The sequence below is a fragment of the Onychomys torridus genome, chromosome 10 (genome assembly GCF_903995425.1).
Source record: "Onychomys torridus chromosome 10, mOncTor1.1, whole genome shotgun sequence".
In the NCBI taxonomy this organism is placed as follows: domain Eukaryota; kingdom Metazoa; phylum Chordata; class Mammalia; order Rodentia; family Cricetidae; genus Onychomys; species Onychomys torridus.
Genome location: NC_050452.1, coordinates 73069452 through 73090048, shown reverse-complemented (window position 1 = coordinate 73090048; position 20597 = coordinate 73069452). Strand labels below are relative to the sequence as shown.

The window sequence follows — 20597 nt, the reverse complement described above, 5'->3', positions numbered from 1 at the left end:
CTTTAACTAGCCAGCACATGTGGGTGGGTTTATCACCTTGAAAGAAACTTCCACACAACAAAGGAAATGGTCAACAAAGTGAAATGACTGTCCCTGGACTGGGAGAAAATATTCATGAACTGTGTAACACATACGGAGAACTCACACAAAATAAGAGGAAAAAGAAAAAAAAAACTCAAAGAAAACCAAGAACACACTCAGTCTAGTGGGAAATTTAAACTGCCAATCATATAGATGAAAGTCAGTAGGAAGCAGAGTGCTCATGACTTTCGAAGTCCTGGGTTGGGGTGTTCCTTTGTCACTAAACATAGTACAGTATCAGGAACATCAAGTAACCTACGCATGCAAGAAGAAGAAGGGTAAGGCTCTGAACTCCCTCCTCAGCACAAGCCTGAGAATTCTAGGAGCGCACAAATGGGTCTCCTTGGTGAACAGAGCCCTGGCTATGATCGTTCAGCCCTCCCTTCAACCAGGTGTCTACACACTTGTTTCCTAAGGACCTTGATTTAAAATACAGCCAGTCAAACATTCTGAAGCTTTAGATGACTGTCTGGGGATAAAGATCCAAAATCATAAGCTCAAATCTACATAAATCACCCACAGGACATTGGAACTTCTGTATGTGATTCGTAAGGTGGAGATACAGAATCCTGAAAAAAGCCGCCTCCGTTTTGCTCGACAAAGAACCTTGGGAGGCATGAGAGACCATTTTTTTGTTTTTTTTGTTTTTTTTTTTTTTGGTTGTGAGCCTAGCCTTTAACGACTGAGCTATCCCTCCAGCCCGAGAGACCATTTTTTAAAACCCAACTTTCCTCTGAGGTGGTACCCCACCAGGTAGAGAGCATGAGGGAGAAGGATAGCTACTGAGCAGGTGTGGAGAAGGTCATGGTCACCTGTAGACTCTAAGCAGACTGAGGACTTACCGGAGAGGGAAGGGGCCTGGCAGCCCGTAGGCTCTGGCCACAATTCCATATTGCTTTCTTCCTAAAACCTCTCACTGTGCCTTGCTACCTAATGGGGGTGGGGGGAGGTCTTCAAATGGACCTCCAGTCTCAAGACGGGTAAAGTCACAGCACAGCCCTCACCGACTCCAAAAGAATTGCCTTGGCTTGATTTTATAACTGATTGCCCTGTCAGCCAGCAAGTGGGTTTTCTTTCTCCTGAAACAAAACTAATGATTTCTGATTTGGTTGCCAGACATCTTTGGATCTTCTAAATTCATTTATTTAGCAAACATTGATATCACACTCCATTTATGCCAGCACTACACAAATGTTACTGATTTCCTCCAACATGCTGCTGCTTCTGAGTGACAGAGACAGCCCCACAAGGAGACGGCTGCATTTGTCTGTGTCTTTACTGCAAACTGGAAACAGCCTCCTCTGCCCCCCTCCAGCTGGCGGGGGGGACCCCACAGTGTGCACTTGGGGCTTTGTCCTGTTGGGATGGAAATGGCTTCTATCTCATCCCCAGGGAGTCAGCCCATTATTAACGTTTTCCTTCACTGGAATTGATCCCACTTCAGGCACTGAGAGGCACTGGCTACCCTCCTCGTCCACCCCTCCCCACCCCCTCCCAGCCGTCCTCCCTTTCCAAAGGCCTGCCTGGCAAGCACATCACCTGGCAGATCTCGGTGATGTAGACACGTCTAGTTTTCAAAAATCTTCAATCAAATTTCTGTCCCTCGAGTCCTCTTTTTCTCCTCGTTCTGCCTTATTGGTTAACACCTTCCTAGTAATCAGGTGTCCAGAACTGTGTCATTTTATCACTTTGCAGACGTTGCTTCCAGGTGCTGTTTACTCTGACTCTGGGGCTCTGGAGACCTTCTGCTTTTCGTGGGCATCTGTTTCCAATCATTTATCTCCAGGCTCTTCATTCCTTCCTGCCTTAACCCTGACTTATTTTCTCCCGTAAATTTCTACACGACCCAGGTTTTTTCTCCTTGTCCACCTGGAATGCACTCCCACACTTGTAGGTTTATAATGAACTGGAATTTTTAATTCTCCAAACTCAGGTTGAGGCACAAAGAAATGGATAACATTTACTGAGCACTTCCTGCGGCCCAGGCACCACAGGAAGCATGTTCACACAGGATCTTATAGTAAATCATGATCTGTAGCTGCCGTTTCTCCCTGCTTTTTACATATAAAGAGAGCTAAGGTTTACAAAAATAAACTCGCCTAGTTGGGTGTGGTGGAACTCATCCCAGGAGGAGTTCACGGTCACCCTCAGCTACATAGGTCTCATCGTCAATGAGACAGGACTGGTCTACAAGACAGCTATCAAAGAAGAAAAAAAGAAAAAGATACTAAGTAGGCAGACTACAAGTTGAACCCAAATTCTGAGATTAACCATTAAACTGCATGGCATTTAATACATGCCATATGTAAAAATACTGTATTGCATTTTTATTGCTATTTAGAATAACAAAATGGGATGAACCAGACTTTCAAGTTAGTTTCATCTTTCAAAGGTACAGCAGAGATTAAAACAGGGTTCCATTACAGACACATCAAAAATAAAAAAGTTAAAAATGAGGGAATTTCAGAGATTAACCAGTTCAAATATCTCATTTGAAAGGTGAGGGCCCTGGAGCACAGATCAGGAATGATTCACTGAACATGGTGGAATCTGGAGACTCTTTCCACCCATGATTTTGCCTTTGTGTTGAAGTGTGGCTTCCTAGGAGCTACCTCCAGGCTGCTGTGTCTCTCTCCAAAGCAGAGTAAGGCTAGGCCCACAGTGCGGCATCTAGGGTGCAAACGAGCCCTGCATTTCTCCTTCTGGGTGTTACCACTACTGTCATCTGTGTGTCCATCTGTCCGTCTTTATTGAGGAATAGGCCAGAGCCTTGCCTTGTGCCCTGCTTGGAGGACAGAGCCGCTACGTTTTCTCTCTGGTGATGAACAGCACAGTCCTACCCTGCTTCTCCCATTCCCTTTGTTGTAGGCCCACAGTACGGCTCTTCCTCGATGGTTATCCCAAACCAGCATCCTCACAGGACCAGGTCATTTTCTACACTGTCCCAGAGGCCCCGGAGAACCACCCCAGGCCAAAACGGTCTCTTCCCTCCTCTGAAAGGTTTCCCGTGTCACTCATTTACCACTTATCATATTCTGCCCTGAATCATCTGTTTGGTGCCTCTTGTCTAAGAGCCTGGCTTGCCTTGAGGGCAGAGATCATCTCTTATTCATCATTGTGTCCACCACATTGCCTAGCCTAAGGCCCACAACAAAATAGGTGTTCTATAAACGTTGATTGATTTATTGTACCTGGGAATGAAAATGACTTCCTTGCTTCTGTGGAGACCCAAGCAAAGAAACTAACTTTTCTGAGACCCATGAAATGATTGGGAATACATATTTTAGAGGACTCAAAAGAAGAATAATTGGAAGTGCTAGGACTTATCTGAACATGATTGTGTCTGTGGGTAGTTAATATGTGAACATGATTGTGTCTGTGGGTAGTTAGTGTACTTAATGAACACCATTGTGTCTGTGGGTAGTTAGTGCACTTATGTGAACACCATTGTGTCTGTGGGTAGTTAGTGCACTTAGGTGAACACAATTGTGTCTGTGGGTAGTTAGTGCACTTAGGTGAACACAATTGTGTCTGTGGGTAGTTAGTGTACTGAGGTGAACACAATTGTGTCTGTGGGTAGTTAGTGTACTGAGGTGAACACAATTGTGTCTGTGGGTAGTTAGTGTACTTAGGTGAACACCATTGTGTCTGTGGGTAGTAAAGAGAGGCCGACACTGCTCAGGTTGATATATTAAGCAGACAGGACAATGAATAAGTCCTCCACAGAATCAGAGAGTTACAGTTATTTTTTAAATCAGCTCTCTATATAGGTATTCTTTAACAATTAGAAGGTTGATCACCACCAGATTATGAAAAATAGGAAAACCTGAACATCACATCCCTGAAACTCTCAATAGGTAATGCTTTGAAAATTCTGTAGAGCTGTGTGGACCCAGCTTCCTGACCTTCCTTGTGGTAACATCCTTAGATTGTGAGGAGCCAAAGCTTTAGTTTTACTTGTAAGAAGGGCTAATAGAAACTCCCCAGGACAGACCTTTAATCAGGAAAAAAATAATTTTTATTGTTTATTTTTATCTTCCCACAATTGATGAAATGCTTTGAACTATCTTTTTCCAACATCATCCCCACACCCTCTGTCAGCAATGATCTTGTAGGCTGGCACTGGCTTGGTCAATACTCACCACTATGTTTTTGTTAGCAACTGTTGAATGAAACGGGACCTTGTCACTGTCTATGTTCTACAAGAAGAAATCCAATGCCAGAAGAGATCAGAGAGGCAGCTCACCTGGGACTTCAATCATGGAGGAAATGGAGAAAGATTGTGTAACTTATCCACAGACACACATTTTCAACAGTCAGTAAAGTAATTACTTTTATCACAAAGAGGTTCATTGTCAACTGACAGTTACCCCAATTAACAATAAATTTTAAAGATGTTGTAAAAATTATTCTCTAGTAGAATTACCTATTGCTCTCTGGGGGTAGAATGCAGAAATTACCTCAATTCATGGACTGAAACTTACTAAGAAACAGAGATGTCAAGGGTGTGATTGGAGCCATGTGATGACTGTAACTGTGGAAGTCAAAAAGCCAACCGTGCGTGCAGTCTTGTTAGCTTGTCCTTGGCTTTCCCTGTCTTTGCCCCTGTGGCCCTTCCCTCTCATTGTAGCTTCTTGCCACTCTTTAAAATGTTCTGTGTTTCACCAGCGTCTTCCCTCTGCCAGAGTGGAGTTACCTGTCCACTTCTATAGTGTGGGTGAGGTTCAGTCTGTTAACTGAGGCAGACCTGTGGTGACAATGTGTTCCCCAATGTATTTTGCACCCTAATAAACTTATCTGGGGTCAGAGAACAGAACAGCCACTAAACAGACATAGAGGTCAGAAAATGGTGGCGCACACACCTTTAATCCTATCACTTGGGAGGCAGAGATCCTGTGTGGATCTCTGTGAGTTCAAGGCCACACTAGGAACAGAGCCCTGTGTGATGGCACACACCTTTAATCCCAGCACTTGAGATCTCATGTCTTTGTTTGGTAAGGACACATGCCCTTAATCCCAGAAAGTGATGGTAGGAAGCAGAAAGGTACACAAGGCTGAAGACCAGAAACTAGTCCTTCTTAGCTTTTAGGCCTTTAGCAGCAGTTCAGCTGAGATCCATTTGAGTGAGAACTCAGAGGCTTCTAGTTTGAGGAAACAGGATCCGCTGAGGAGTTGGCAAGCATTCACCCCAATACATGGTTCTGGGTTTGTTTTTATTAATAAGACCTTTTAAGATTTGTGCTACACAGACCCTTCCACTTGAAGTGGCTTTTTGAGAATGCTTACACCATCAAGCAAATGGAAAGACATCTCCAGACTCCTGAGATCGCCTATTCAAGGCCAGGTGAGGAATGTGAGGGTGACTGTCTACATGTAGGTAATATAGGTGATGAATAAAGGCCAGCCAGAGGCACAGTCTGTGGTCTCCTCGTTCTGTTCTTTAGACGACAGTGTCCTCCAGGAAGAATGAAACATGGTCTGGTGACCTTCCTCAGCAGAAACAGAAAATTCTAGGGCCCAATTTTCTTGATAAAAAAAATCCTGTTTTTCTTGACTGCGTCTGTTTGAGGTGGCCTTTCTTCTGTCACCTTCCAGCCATGAGCCGGCTGGCTGAGGCCAGCATTTCTCCAGGCCCCACTGTTAGCCTCCTGTCTATTGTCCAAGGAACAGCTTTCACTTTTAGGTGTGCATTGTGGTGACCCTCACGCTCTTATGATGTAATCATATCTCCATCACTTTGAGATAAGACACGTTACTTCTATTATCTTCATCTTGTGATAATTTCTTGGTTTCAAGAGTGTCATGGGTGAGTAGAGTAGATGGCTCAGTATTTAAGCCTCTGCTGTGCTATCTGAAGGACCAGTGTTCAGATCCCAGAAACGCCCACAAATGCTGAGTGGGTATGGTAGCCCACCTGTGCCTCCAGCCTTGGAAGGTAGATCTCCAAGCAAGCTTCCATGTAGCTGAGCTCTGAGATGGATTAAGAGACCCTGCCTCAGTGAATAAGGTGCAATTTGATTGGCCTCAACTTTAGACCTCCACCTGCGCATACACCTACCTACACACACACTAAACAAACACTGGCTGTGGTGACTATGTTGTCACTCTGAAATCTTATTAAGCTGTCTTATAATTAAGAGCATGAAACTCACATGGCTACCTTAATACAGACTGCAACCGTGCCTTAAATTTCATAGTGTCCATTGTACAACAATGTACCATTACATCTTGAGATATAGGGCTGTTACTGTACCCATTTTACAGATGGAGGGACTAAGGCCTTGCTTGTGTAAGGTTAGCATTGGCCTCTCTACCTTCTACTTCCAGAAGGAGAAGAAAAAAAAAATTGTTGAGTATCTTCTAGGTGCCAGTTCCCATGTTAAACAGCTTGTCCCATATTAATATCTTTAGCAAATTCTCCAGGTTCCTACTTCCAATAAATACATAATCCAAATGGACTGTGTTATTTGTCCCATACCTGGAATCCTGTGGCTAGCCATCTGAGGAACTGTTTCATGAACATGATCACCTTGGGCTGCCTTCCTGCTCCAGTACTTGCAATCACATCCATAATGAAAAGCCCAATGCACACCAATGTTTGCTAGGATTTCCAAATAATCTGTCACTCAAAGTTCACATGCTGGAGGCTTGATCCTTATAATGGTAGCATGGGGAGGCACTGGAATGCTCAAATGCAAGGTGACTGTCATGGGGCATTGTTCTCAGAAGGAATTAATGCTGGTCTCTTGCATTGAGTCAGTTCTCCTGAGAGGAAGTTCTATAAGCAAGAGCGCCCCGTGTACCAGCCCTATCTGCACATGGCTGGTTCCCCTTCTGTTTTTATGACAAGTTGGACCACAGCCAGTCCAAGGGCCAGTGAATGTTGTTTGGACCCTTCTGCCACAAGAATTGTGATCATCTTTTCTTTACTAAGAATCAAAGCATCCTTAGGCAATTTGTTATAGCAACAATAAATGTAACAATATACTTACATTCACTTTCTAGGCTTCTTATTCCTAGAAATAATTATTATTCCTCTTGACATGACTTCCATCATTCTCACATGCTCAGACAATCAAACCCCATTTTCATTACCAAATTTGGATCTCTGGTCAGCTTCCAAAACACCTAAGTACAAGTTTACATACAATAGTGATACATGTGTCCTTGTTTTCTTCTTTCTGGGCTCCAGAGATGTGCCTCCCTTCTCACTCCAAAAACAGTGTCATTTGTGGGCTTTTCTTTTGCTAACAACACTTCCTGTTAATCTCGAAATTCTTGGCATTCCTCATTTTATCCTACGAAGTTCCTTAAGTCTTAATCCCCAAACAAGTTTAAAATTTTTACCACTTGGGAAAAGTATAGTCCTCAAATCACCACAAATCTCCCTTTCTTCTTCCCAGCTGAACGCATAAAACCAAAACCAAGGTCCGGTATGATAGCTTGAATTTACATTCAGCACACTGCTGTTTCATTTTCTGCTTCACTCCAGGAAATGCTCTCCCTAAGGCAACTAACCTACTGCTCGAATGGGAAAGTTTATGTAAATGTGTCTTGTTCACAAAGCACTAAACTGGAGTTCAGAACTTGAGGTCACGTACGTAGAGTGACCTAGTTTATAAATGGAAAATGGGATACTGGAACTCAAGTATGTAGTGTCAACTCATCACTTCCAATATTCCAGGCTAGTTAACCTCATTTACATGCACATATGTGTACACACACACACACACACACACACACACACACACACATTTTGTGAATGAGTACATTAATGAAGATATATGTATATACAGGAATGATACATGTACCTTGTAAAGTATCTAAATGTATAGTGTATCCCTGTGCTTTTATGATTATCTCCTCCTTAGTTCTTAGAGTCCTTGTTTGGCATTCATTGCCGTAATATTCACTCCAAGGTGCCCTGGAAAAGAGTTCAGAAGTCCCATCTTCAGGAAAGAATCATTTGCAAATTACTGACTTAAAAATGCATCACCAGCCTAAGTAGTAAGCACGGACTGTGGCTTCAATACGACCAGTGCAGACTTACTCTTCCACAACAAGGCAGACAAAATAGATTGTTTTCCTCATGTGTGAACCCACCATTTGCATCCATTAGGTTCAAAACTATCTCGGTGTCAAGACAAGACATTAGAGAGAAGCTGTCAGAGTTCCCTGGTTGTGAAAACAAACCTGTGCACAATATTAAAGAGGATAGTTTAGATGTTTTTTCAACCAAACTGCAAAGAAAAGCTCTCCAAGCTTAAGTGAGTAAGGTCCTGTCACTGATGTGATACCTCTATAATGAGACCTTATAACCAAACACAAGTTCATCACCAAAAAATCTTTAGACAATTCAGAATTATTGATGCACCACAACCCAAGAGTTCTCAATTCTGAGATGCAAGACTGAGTCAGAAGTTCCCTGTACTTGGAAGAGTGAGGAGATCTGCCGGCTCCACAACATGAACCATAAATCAACACTTAAGAACTGACCCTGTACGTTCTAGTGAGACCGACAACACACATCTCTTTAGCACACCCTGTGACACTGATGACAGGTACTTCTGTAGTGTACCCTGTGACAGACACTGACAACAGGCACCCACCTCCTGTGCCCTGTGACACCTAGTGGGCCCTCTGACTTTGTGCATAACAATTCTGTGGTCTAATTTGATCCATATAGCAGTTTTTAAATATGGCCATGGTGTTTCTCTGTAAGTTTTACATAGTTAAATGTTTTCCATAAGCTAACCAATAAGATTTACTCATTTGAAAAATTTTGATATAATTTCAGTAGCACATGGCAATAAAAGAATAATAGTATATGAAGTAAATGTTGGGTAACTGATAGGAAATATTTCAGTTATCTTCATACTGTATTTATGTGCTATGTGCAATGCTGACAAAATCTTATGTGTCATACTTTTATTTCTTTACTGAACCTAGGAAACAAATGTTATTAATTTTTGTGAGAATATACGTGTTATTGTGGGGGGTATGAGTGTGTGTGTGTGTGTGTGTGTGTGTGTGTAAGCCAGACATCAACATTAGATCTCTTCCTCAATCGGTCTCCACTTTTCTTTCTGAGACTGGATCCCTCACTGAGCCTAGAACTCACTGATTTGACTAGACTAGCTGGCCAGTGAGCCACAGGGATCCTCCTGTCTCTGCCTCCCAATGCTGAGGAAATGGGTGTGTGCATCTATGCTGGGCTTTTTTACCTGCATTCTGGATGGAGATCCAGATCCAGACCCAGGTCTTCATATTTGCAAGACAAACACTTTACCCACTGAGCCGTCTCCCCAGCTCAAAGATTATTACTTTTGATAAACACATCAACTAATCAAGAGTGAAATATTTTCCTGAAGTAGAAACTGTGTGTGGGTCTCTAGTATCCAAGGATGCATATTAAATCTTTAATTGTCTCTAATTAAAGATTGTTTGAAATTTAACTTTCACAATTATCCCAATGTTTTTAAAATCCTATCGATCAGTCTCATGAGGCTTATTCTACATTATACGTTTTTTTTACTTCTAGAAATATTTCAAAGAGTATTTTCAGTTTGGGAGAGCTCATTATAAGAACCCCAGACATTAATTCTCACGCAGTAAGCTCACCTCTATTGATGGGTGTTTGAATAAGGGAAAATCTTTGTTTTACTGAGCAGAATAATGCTCCTTTACAGTACACTCAAGAATATTTAAGTTTGTAGTTACAGAGCATTTTCAAGACACGGTTATTTTATAAAGTAAAGTGCATGTATTTATCAGCCTGCTCCTTCCTATGCTCAGGTTAAATATTAAATACAGTAATATATCTGCTCTGATCCTGAATCACTACAAAAGGAAACCAATCAGCCCAGAGCCAGCGGTCGGCACTATCCTGCCCCATACACTCTCACCTTTTCTTTTCTTTCAATGACAGATGTCGTGTCATTTCCAAGGACTGGATGGCAAGTGGAGGAGCTGTAGCCATCTCCAAGGCTGCAGTAGCCCCCTCCAGCAGGTCACACTGCTGCTGCATGTGCAGCATGCCAGCAAACACATCACACCAGGCAGCCAATACAAGGGCCTGTTAGACTGTGGTTCATAGACAGTGGGCAGAGAGCCCTGTCCTGGTCACTTGGCCAATGTCATTAGATACTTCCACACCAGTGCTATCAACCTAGTCTTTAGAGATAAACACAAGCAGATCTTCCTGGGTGGTGTGGAGCACAGGACCCACTTTGGGTGCTACTTGGCAGGGAACGTAGCATCAGGTACTGCCGCCATGGGGCCACATCCCTGTGCTTTGCCCATATGTGCTAACAGCTGATGTGGGCAAAGCTGAAGCTGAAAGGAAACTCAAAGGCCCCATTGACTGCCTGACTAAGGTCTACAAATCTGATGGGATCAAGGCCTCTACCGAGGCTTTAATGTGTCTGAGCAGGGAATTATCATCCTCAGAGCTGTCTGCTTTGGTATCTATGATACTGAGAAGGGAATGCTTCCAGATTCCAAAATATCGTCATCACCTGGATGACTATACAATCTATCCCTGATATTGCTGTCTTGACCTCCCATCCCTTTGACAAAGTTCACCGTCACTTAATATGCATGCAGGTGCACTTGACATCTGGAGGAGGACTGCTCGTGGAATGTGTCTTCAGGGCGAATGGTCCAGTGTTCTCATGGGCGTGGGTGGGACTTCAAGCCTGTCTTGTATGATGAAATCAAGAGGTTCATGTAATATTGCCTCAGTGTCCCAGAAGCCTGTGAATGGGCGTGTTGTGTTACATAGCATATTTTGAACATTCTGAAGAGATTCTCTGGGCTTGTTTGTCTTATCAATGAGAACTGCTCCCTGTTTAAAAGCAGGAAGTAATAATAGTTATCTGAGCAGTTTTCTACTAAACCCATTTCAATGATGATGACTATGTTGGGACCCAATTACATTTTTATTTCAGTCACTCCTGATAAAAATATCAAAGGAATTAAAATTTCTTTAAAAAAGAAAGAAAAGAAAAAGAAAACTAGAGAAGCCATCCATTTTTGGAATTCTCAATATGCAATGAGACTCAGCCATGAGCTGGATAATATAACACTTAATGATGGCTATATCCAATTCCACTGCTTCCAGAACATCTACAAAAGGAAATAAATCTCGCTGACATGACTCTGTGGGCTAAGGGAAAGTGCCTTGAGGAAAAAAAATGAGGTGAAAATTAATCATTTATGAGCACTTGAAAGAGAGGCATTCTAGGTTATATAGAAACAGTAGGTCCAGAGGCATGGAAGTGTGGTGAATCTGGAATGTTAAGTTCCATATGCCTGGAATGAGAGGAGGGCATGTGTATTAAGGAAGAAAATAAAATTTAAGGCCAAGGAAGTAGGACAAGTTGGACTGTGAGATGTCAAGTTTATTGACTTCATTGTGCTTTTGTGGACAAAAATGCTCCAAAATATCACACTGGAACACAGAGAAAAGGAGAAGTTGTGAGGAGAGATAATGCTCATTTATTTATGAAATGTGTTTGCTCTCTGGGTTTTCTCTTTCTTCCTTTTCTTAAATGAAAAAAAAATAGAAATCTTGGATTTTACATTTTTTCATTCAACATATGTTAATCATATTCTTTCTCTTCTCCCAACTCCTCTCACTCAGATCCTCCCATCCCTACCCACTCAACATCATGTCCTTTCTCTTAAAAACCAAAACAACAAAAATCCCATTAAAAGAAAACATGGAGTCTGTTTTGTGTTAGCCAACTTCTCCAGAGCATATTGCCTGCTGGAACGAGGCTGGTACACCCAATGTCACTCCACTGAAAACAATGATTGCCCCTCCCCCGCTGCTGCCAATTGCAAATGGCTTCCTGGTTAGGGATGAGACTGTGTCCACTCACTACCGTTTTCTTCTGGGTCAGCACTGTATTTCAGGCTGTTGGTAGTCAGCTCTTCGGCAGACTGCTTGGAAGCTGTCAACACAGAATTCCACAGGTGACTAACAGTGCCTTCAACAGCAAAACAGCTGCATTTTTCTTATAGTTCTGGAGTCTGCAATTGGAAGATGGAGGTTCCAGCAGAGAGTTTCTCCTGAGGCCTTTTCCCTTGTCTTGCAGATATCAGCCTTCTCCTGTGTCTTCCTGTGGCCTTGCTCCTATGTGTAAGCATCTCTGGCTTTCTTTCTCCCTTTACAAGAACACCAATCTTGTAGGATCAGGGCCTCATCTTTATGGTCTCATTCGACCTTAGTTAAGCACTTTTAAGACCTATCTCCAAATATAGTCACATTTGGGGTTTAAGGTATCATCATGTGAATTTGGAAGGTAGGTGTAGTAGTTTGAATGAGAACTGTCCTTCATGATCTTGGGATTTGAACACTTGGTCCCCGGTTGGTGGCCATATTTGGGGAGGTTCAGGCAGTGCAGCCTTGCTGGAGGAGGCATATGAGTGGGAGTCAGGTCTCTCTGGTTCCTGCTTGCCATGGAAGGCATGAGCTCTCAGCTTCCCGGTTCTATTGCCAGGCTGCCTGCTGCCATACCTCCCACCATGAGGAACTCTGATCCCTCTGGAACCATGAGCCAAATAAAAGCCTGTCTGTCGGTTGCCTTGGTCGTAGTGTTTTAGCACAGCAACAGGGAAGTACCCAATCCAGTGGAGTCAGGGGAGGGTAACACATAGAACAGCACCTACCCTGGAGGAAGGCTGGCCGGATTCTGAAAGCAGCTGAGTAAGTGAAGCTGGGCCAGCCCATCTCTGTGCTTCACATCTGCTCACCCGCATCCGATTGTCTTCAAATGCTAATTTAGCAGCTCACAAACTGATCCTCCTGTTGTCATCCAGTGTCATGATTTAACCACAAGGGCTGATACCAAAGCAAGCGTCTCTCTTCTCCAATGGTGAAGAAATAGAAATAGAAAAGGCCAACACTGGCAACTAACAGGTAGATACTTTAACACAGAGATGTGAAATTTTTGCCTTAAACTGAAATTGAGTGACCAAAAAATTCTCTCCACCTTGCTTATTTAAAACATGCATGTCCTACATTATGGCATCTACAATGCATTTTATGTATGTAGTAAATACACATACCAACAGTACTGTGTAATTTTCATGGTTTATAGGCGTCACCAAAGTAATCCACAGACAGCTGCAAAACATTGTCTATTTCAGAATCACCCACTTGTTAGTGTTCAGAAGTAGAAAGAATCCTTCCATAATAATTAACACAGTATGCCCGTGCATATTCGCACATAAAGATGAAAATTTTAACACTCAACGGTGCTTCATGCTGAAGCACGTCCTGTTGTGTTGGCTCCATGCTAACCCATGGCATTTCGCTCATTATTACCTAATTAAACTACTAATAGCCACATCAAATGAGTTTGTGTTCATAATTATTTTAAATATAAGTTGGAAAAGCTATTTGAAAATATACAATCATATTGATCTTTGAAACTGATTTGGGAACCCAAACTCTTAAAACTTATGTAGAGGAATATTTCTACCCTTCAGATATTGTGGGGGCAGCATGTTACCTATTTTGTAGAATCTCTACACTTGTCTACCTATTTCAAATTGGAAGTGCCTACCCATGGATAATTGAGGGCAAAGTTTAAACAACTGGTAATTGTTACATATAGTGCATTTATCAATTTATACTAATAATCCTGCCCAGGTAGAAATAGGAAGTTTTGCAAACAGAACTCAGAGAACAACTTTTAAAAGAGAATGACATGTGAACCTTCAACATGTCCAGGGAAGAGCATCTATCTCTGAGGGACACAGCATCACTGAAACTCAACCCTTGTTGAGTTTCTGATAATGTATAGTTTATGCTTACATGTCTTTTGAAATCTCTCCACTTAGTTTATGGCCACACCTTTTCAGTGCTTACATCCAAATATCAGCTTATGTTTGTTTTTCCCAAAACATTTTGCAGTTGGAACAGATGGTCAGTTTTCTGTTTTCCCAGCATGCAATTAAAAAAAAATTGGCATTGAAGGAACTCGGGATAGAAGGGCTCACAGGAGTAAGCTTGCTGCTGCTAGTGCTTCGCTCACCACTAGATGTCCTATAGACTAAACAAGAAGGAGTCTGGGGCATGGATTTGCATTCTTTCCCTGGCAATGGTTCTGATTATAGGCTCTAGGTTTCCAAAATATCTGTTCAACCATTTTCTGCTGTGTTTCCTACTGACATAAGCAGTTAAACGCAGTGGTGTGGGATGGGTAAGGAAGCTCAGCATGCTTGTTTTGAGGTTTGTAAATAATTACAAAAGTATGCTTGAAGCATTTATCCCAGAATCATTAGAGTGAGGGAAGAACACACACACACACACACACACACACACACACACACACACACACACACGTAATTTTCTTCTTGCGAAGATAGATCTTTTAATGAAGCTTTGTTTTCTCATTGAGCAGGCTCAACAGGCTGTCTTGTTATAGATTACTTTCTTAGCAAGAAGGGTAATGTGTGGCTATAACAAAACAATTATAGCTTTATTCAGAGGAGTTGTTCACACCATGTTATTTCCCTTGACTGCTAACCAAATTGAAGCTGAAACTTGACTGTCTCGTCAGTTTGGGTGATTATTATGATGACTTAGAGCACTGTGGTGCTCTTCTGAAATTCCGCCTCCTAACAAGGCGTAAAAGTCCCGCAGATACCAATAATGTGTGCCAAGGGATAATGTGTGAGGAGGTCTTTTGCTCCAATTGTTCCAGAACGGCCCTCAGACCAGGGAAATCTGACACAGCATTCCCTTGGATTCCCCAGAGTAGTCAGGAAAGGGGATGCAGGAATGAGCCAGTCCTGCTGGTGCATAGTAAGAATCCGTCAGGCAGGAGGGCAAACACAAATGCCTTCCCTGGCACATTGTGAGCCTTGAGCACCACGTAGGCAGGATGGTGACTGTAACCTAAGTGTAAGGCTAGGGACATCCCTCACCAAGGTTTACATTCCCCAGACTCATTCTGCCTGGGATCTGACTAGATATGGTTAAAACGACAACAACATCATAGTGGAGAAATAAAAACAAATGGAAAATTTAAATGTAAAAATATTGCCTCCACTAGCTAACAAACAATAGCTTTTAAGTGCCTCTGGGCTCTGCCTTTGTTTGCTTTCTATTGCTGTGGTAAACGCTGTGAGCGAAAGCAACCTGGGCGTGGGGGTTTATTTGCCTTCACTTCCATGTCACAGTCCTTCACTGAGGGGAGTCAGGGACCTAAGGCAGGAACCTGGAGGCAGGAACTGATGTTGACCATGGAGGAACAATGCTTATTAGCTTGCTATCCATGCTCTGCTCAGTTTTCTTTCTTATGGAACCCGAGATCATGTGCATAGGGGTGGCACTGCCCATAAGGAGCAGGGTCCTCCCCTGTAGTAGAATATTATTTTAAGGTGTGTTATTTTTGTTTCTGTTGCATTTGTTTAACTCTGTGAAGCTGTGTTACTGTGCCTGTATAAAACACCTGATGGTCTAATAAAGAACTGGCCAATAGCAAGGTAGGAGAAAGGATAGATGTGGCTGGCAGGCAGAGAGAGTATATAGAGGGAGAAATCTGGGAGGAGAGAGAGAGACAGAGATGGAAAGATGAAAGGAGAAGGAGCCAGAGAAGAAGAAGGATGACTCCAGGGGCCAACCACCCAGCCACCCAGCCACCCAGCCACCCAGCCACCCAGCCACCCAGCCACCCAGCCACCCAGCCACACAACCAGAAAGCCATAGAATAAGAGTAAGAGTTATGGAAGTAAGAGAACAGGAAACCCCAGAGGCAAAAGCTAGATGGGATAAGTTAAGATAAGGAAAGCTGGCTAGATTAAGCCAAGCTAAGGCCTGGCATTCATGGGTAATAATAAGACTCCGGGTGTGATTTATTTGGGAGCTGGGTGGTGGGCCCCCCAAAAAAGAGTAAAAAATGAAATATAACACTCCCCCATCAATAATCAGTCAAGAAGACACACGGACACACCCACAGGCCAGCCTGATGGAGGCAATTCCTCAACTGAGGCTCCATCTTCCCAGATGACTGCAGCTCCTGTCAAGTTCACACACACACACACACACACACACACACACACACACACACACACACATGTACACATGCGCACACACACCCAACCTAGGCTTCCTGTGTGGCACATGTGTCTGCTCTGCTAGGACAGTGTGACAGTCCAGCTTTATTTTGTCAAACACATGGAGGACATAATACCAAGCTGAATGACCCTTCAGGTGAGACAAAACCCTACAGTCCCAGGAAGCAAGAAGTCTACTTCGTATCAATTGAGTGAGTGGAACTCTCCTAGGACAATCTCTCTGTCTCCTTTGGCTTGCTCTAGCTGTCACACCCTTAACTTACAGCCACAGGCAGTGACAAGAATAGGAAGTGTGATGAACCCCCAACTTTCTCATCTTCAAAGCACCTCAGGCATGCAAGGGTAACTCTGCAATTGGCTCTGTGTTTCTTATTTAACAAGACGGTTACATCTACAGTAATCCTCGCTTTCCATAACCCAAGAAGGGGCAAGCTGGGCCCTTTCCTGGGGACCAGGATCTGAGAGGCCATGCTTTTAACTGACTTCTGAATCACTCTCTAGATTCAGAGACCCGGGCTACTACCTTCTCATCGCCAAAGAAAGAAGTTGGAAGGGAAAGGAGGTTGGGTCATGGATTCATTCATTTATTCACTAGTGGGACACATATTTGAGGATCTAAATGTTTGAAATGTATGAACGCAGTTTCCATCCTTTCTTGCTCTGTTGCAGGAAACTAGTCAGAGAAGAAATCAAAGGGCAACTTTGATGTGATGGTACAAGGAAGAAGGCAGGATGTTGACCATGGGAGAAGAAAGGTTAGGAAAAAAATCTCCTCTTTGCTTGCTTTTATCACTGTTACATGCATATATCCATGTAAACATGTACTGTGACCTGCTGAGTCCATTGAGTGTTGCTCATATGCATATGTGTTCAGGGTTGACAACTTGGTATTGGAAAACCATTAGGTGCTCACCCTAGGGAAGACTGATTCTCTGTCTCAGCAGTGATGAATTGCCAACAGCTCTTCATCTAGAGATGGGGCCCTGTGAGAGTTCCCCTGTCCATGTTGGCACATCAGCCGGTGCCACTGTTCAGGTCTTGCAGAGCAGCTGGCCAGACATGTTTGTTCTGTTATGAGTTCAGTTCTGAGTCACTAAAGTTCACCCACACTTTTATAGTGAGCTTGTCCTCGGGAAACGTGTATCCATCTTTGCATACTTCATCCCACTGGCTTTCTAGGGCGGTGCAGCTACCTCAGAGCTCAGAAGAGGATATCAGATCCCATGGAGCTGGAGTTACAGGCAGTTCAAAGCCACCTGATGTGGGTGCTGAGATCAAACCTTGGTCCTCTTGACTGAGCAGCAAGGCCCTTACTTGCTGAGCTGTCTCTCCAGCCCCAATCTTTATGTTTTTTATTTGTCATTTGAACAACGACAATTCTTAGCTGTTTCCCCAAAACTAGTTCTATCCTATTACATAATACGAATTGAACTGTTTTTCCTTGTAAATATAAGGCAGTGTCCTTCAGGACGGGACCCTTTTCATGAAGATTCAAATGGCTTCTACCAAGAAACATCCAGTAGAGACTGAGTATTTGTCAAGTTGAATGAATTTTCTGTTTTTAATGATTTCACAGGTGGTTGTAGCAAGGCCAGTGTGACTCCCTGTCATACGCTGGGTCCACTGTGTCATTCCATTTCTCCAGCAGTGTCATGACTGAGGCAACTGGTTTAAATCAGTCTTTAATTTGGCAGATTAAGTCTGAACAGCCTGTGTAGTCGATGTTAGCAGCTCTACCTGGGGACAGTATCCACAGATTAAGTGTTTCTACAATCCAGATGAGGTTTGTGTGTTGGGAACGATGGACGGTCTGTGGGTCACTAAAGAGCAGCCCTTGGATCCCTAACTCAGCTCTCATGAGACCTATTATAGGAGCTTGAGTCTGACACCTGAGTCGTTTTCTGGCTCCTTGTCTTTCTGTGTGACCTCTGTTCCTTCTACACATGTCAGTGTTGTGGTGCCACCTGCCATGAAGCTGCCAGAGCCAACCTGATGCTGTACTGTGCCTCAGAACTGTGACTAATGAAAGTTCTTTCATTCAAGAAGTACCCAGCCTCAGGCATTGTGTTATAGTATCAGGGAACAAACTCATGCAAACTCGCAGTAGTCCTTTATTACATTAATTTAGATTCATTGTCATATCACAAGTAGTCCAAGTCCTAATGTCTAAGGCAAAAATAGTCATAAAACTTGATTTAAATGTTTTTAACAAACTGTTAGTTCTTAGATCAGTAACTTATGAATGGGTGACACTGCTTTGTGATTAATTTTATTTAATATGTTAATATGAGGGAAGTAATCACACTTACAATTTAATTATTTGGTCAAAGAACACTATCATAATGCAAATTCCTGCAGCCCTTATCATATAGGGAAGCCTGGTCCTGACTGGTCTGGAACAATTCCACTCTGTTACAACAGCACTTATTTTTTTTCCACAGGATGTCTCACCTCTTATAGACTTTATCTTTGGTTAGCTCTGGACTTACTTAATCTGTAAAACCCTAGACAGAAGAGTCCTTACCGTGTCCTCATAGTTATTCCTGAGTGTGTTCCAAAGGACGTGCACAGTTAGTATCCAATAAGTATCCTGTGGTTAGGATCCAATAACTATCCTATGAATGAATGAATGTGTGAATTAATGAACCAAAAGTTCAGAAGCTTAACCTTCCATTTAGATGCATTGTGTGGTCTCTGTCTGCTAAGTGTGAAAGACAGCAGTTAAAGAGTGAACACGGAGCCCATCGGACCATTGGCATGCCATCTATCTCCCAGATAAGTCACTTCATGTTACTGAATTATGATCTTGAGTTTATGCCCATCAAATCTATGGATCTGGTTACATAACGACTGTGTAGTTATTTCTGTGAATGGAACTGGAAATACCCGTTAGAATTTTAATACAGGCCAGATGGTCACGTGGTCATATTAGAATTTTATGCATGTGACAAAATCAATACTTCTGCATCTTCACAATTCCATATTTATTAATGTCCACACCCTCATTACATGGATTAAATAGATAACAATCGATAAACGTGAGCAGTTGTGAAGACTGCAAGTTGTACTACCCAGTCACCAGGTAGACTTGAGGAGAGAGGAGTAATGTGCTAGCGAGCGTGCAGTCTTCTACACACATCGGTGTGCTGAAAGTAGGGACTATAACCCAGCCCAGAAAGACTTCCGCTTGGGACACAAGGAAGCGAGGGACATGGACATGCAACCCCCAGTTTATGTGTAAAGTAAAAATGGCCTCTTGATTCAAATAGTGAGGGATAGGTTCATTTTTAAAACAGTATTCAGACATGACTGTGGCCATGTATTATCTTATTATTTCATGTTTATGGATGGCGGGAAGGTCATCAGAACATTGTTTAAACAGAATAGCACACAGTAGGCACATCACTTCAAAGCTGTCATCCACCTCTGCATGGTTGGTGGGGGATTTGGACTACTAACAGACAGCTGTGTAGAATAGCACACAGTAGGCACATCACTTCAAAGCTGTCATCCACCTCTGCATGGTTGGTGGGGGATTTGGACTACTAACAGACGGCTGTGTAGGCTGCTCGTCAACAAAGCTTGCTTATTGTCTGTTTTTCCAGGACAGAGATTATTTTCCCCCTTTGGTAAAAGGAGCCAAGCATGAAGGGAAACACAGGCTTTGTTAAGACAAGTCATCCGTGTTCCTTTTGTGCTGTCTGAGTTTCCAATGTGCCCTCATCATTTTCAGAAAAGGAAAACCGGGAAGAAAAATAGAAATGTAATATGTGTTATTATATTTTAATGCGATGGTCTACTTTTCTGTTTGTAGTTATTGAAGTTTTTGTCTTCCCTCATTAAACATTTAATAAATCACCACCAGTGTATGACAGATTTTAACCATAACACAAACAGCAGGCGGCGGCGAGTGGCTGGGTTCGTATAGGCAGACGATACCAGCATCTCCAGCACCCTGCCCCGCAGGCGTCAGCATAGCCACCAATGGAAGGGAAGCTGCTTCTCCCACAAAGCCTCGAAAATAAGTTTCCTTCTTTTATCTCCCTACAAATCAATTGGAGCCCTTACAGCAAAATCCCATAAAATAACTTCAAACGCCACTTCTTAGTCTAAAAATTTGTATTATGGCTATAGTTCTTTGAAGTTTTATGACTGAAGTTTGGAGAAAAATGATTTAAGTGTTATCTGCTAGACATCAGAGCTTCAAAAATTCTCTCAGTTTTTCTTGACACATAAACTGCTACCCACTGTATGTTTTTAGTACTTTTTTCTTGCTTTCAATCCCCTAACCTAGTCTGCTTGATAAAAGTTATTTAACTACAGTTTATACAGTTGAATTAATAATCTATAGAGGTTTGCTAACTTGTAATTGATAATTCTACTTTCTCCATCCTTTCCCTTTTTATTCGACTAAGAGGTATATT

The 20597-nt window shown here is 42.6% G+C and overlaps 1 pseudogene; it reads left to right on the top strand.

Annotated features, from left to right (window-relative positions):
* Positions 1-342: 342 nt before the first annotated feature.
* On the top strand, positions 343-10813 carry LOC118591909 (annotated as a pseudogene).
* Positions 10814-20597: the final 9784 nt, after the last annotated feature.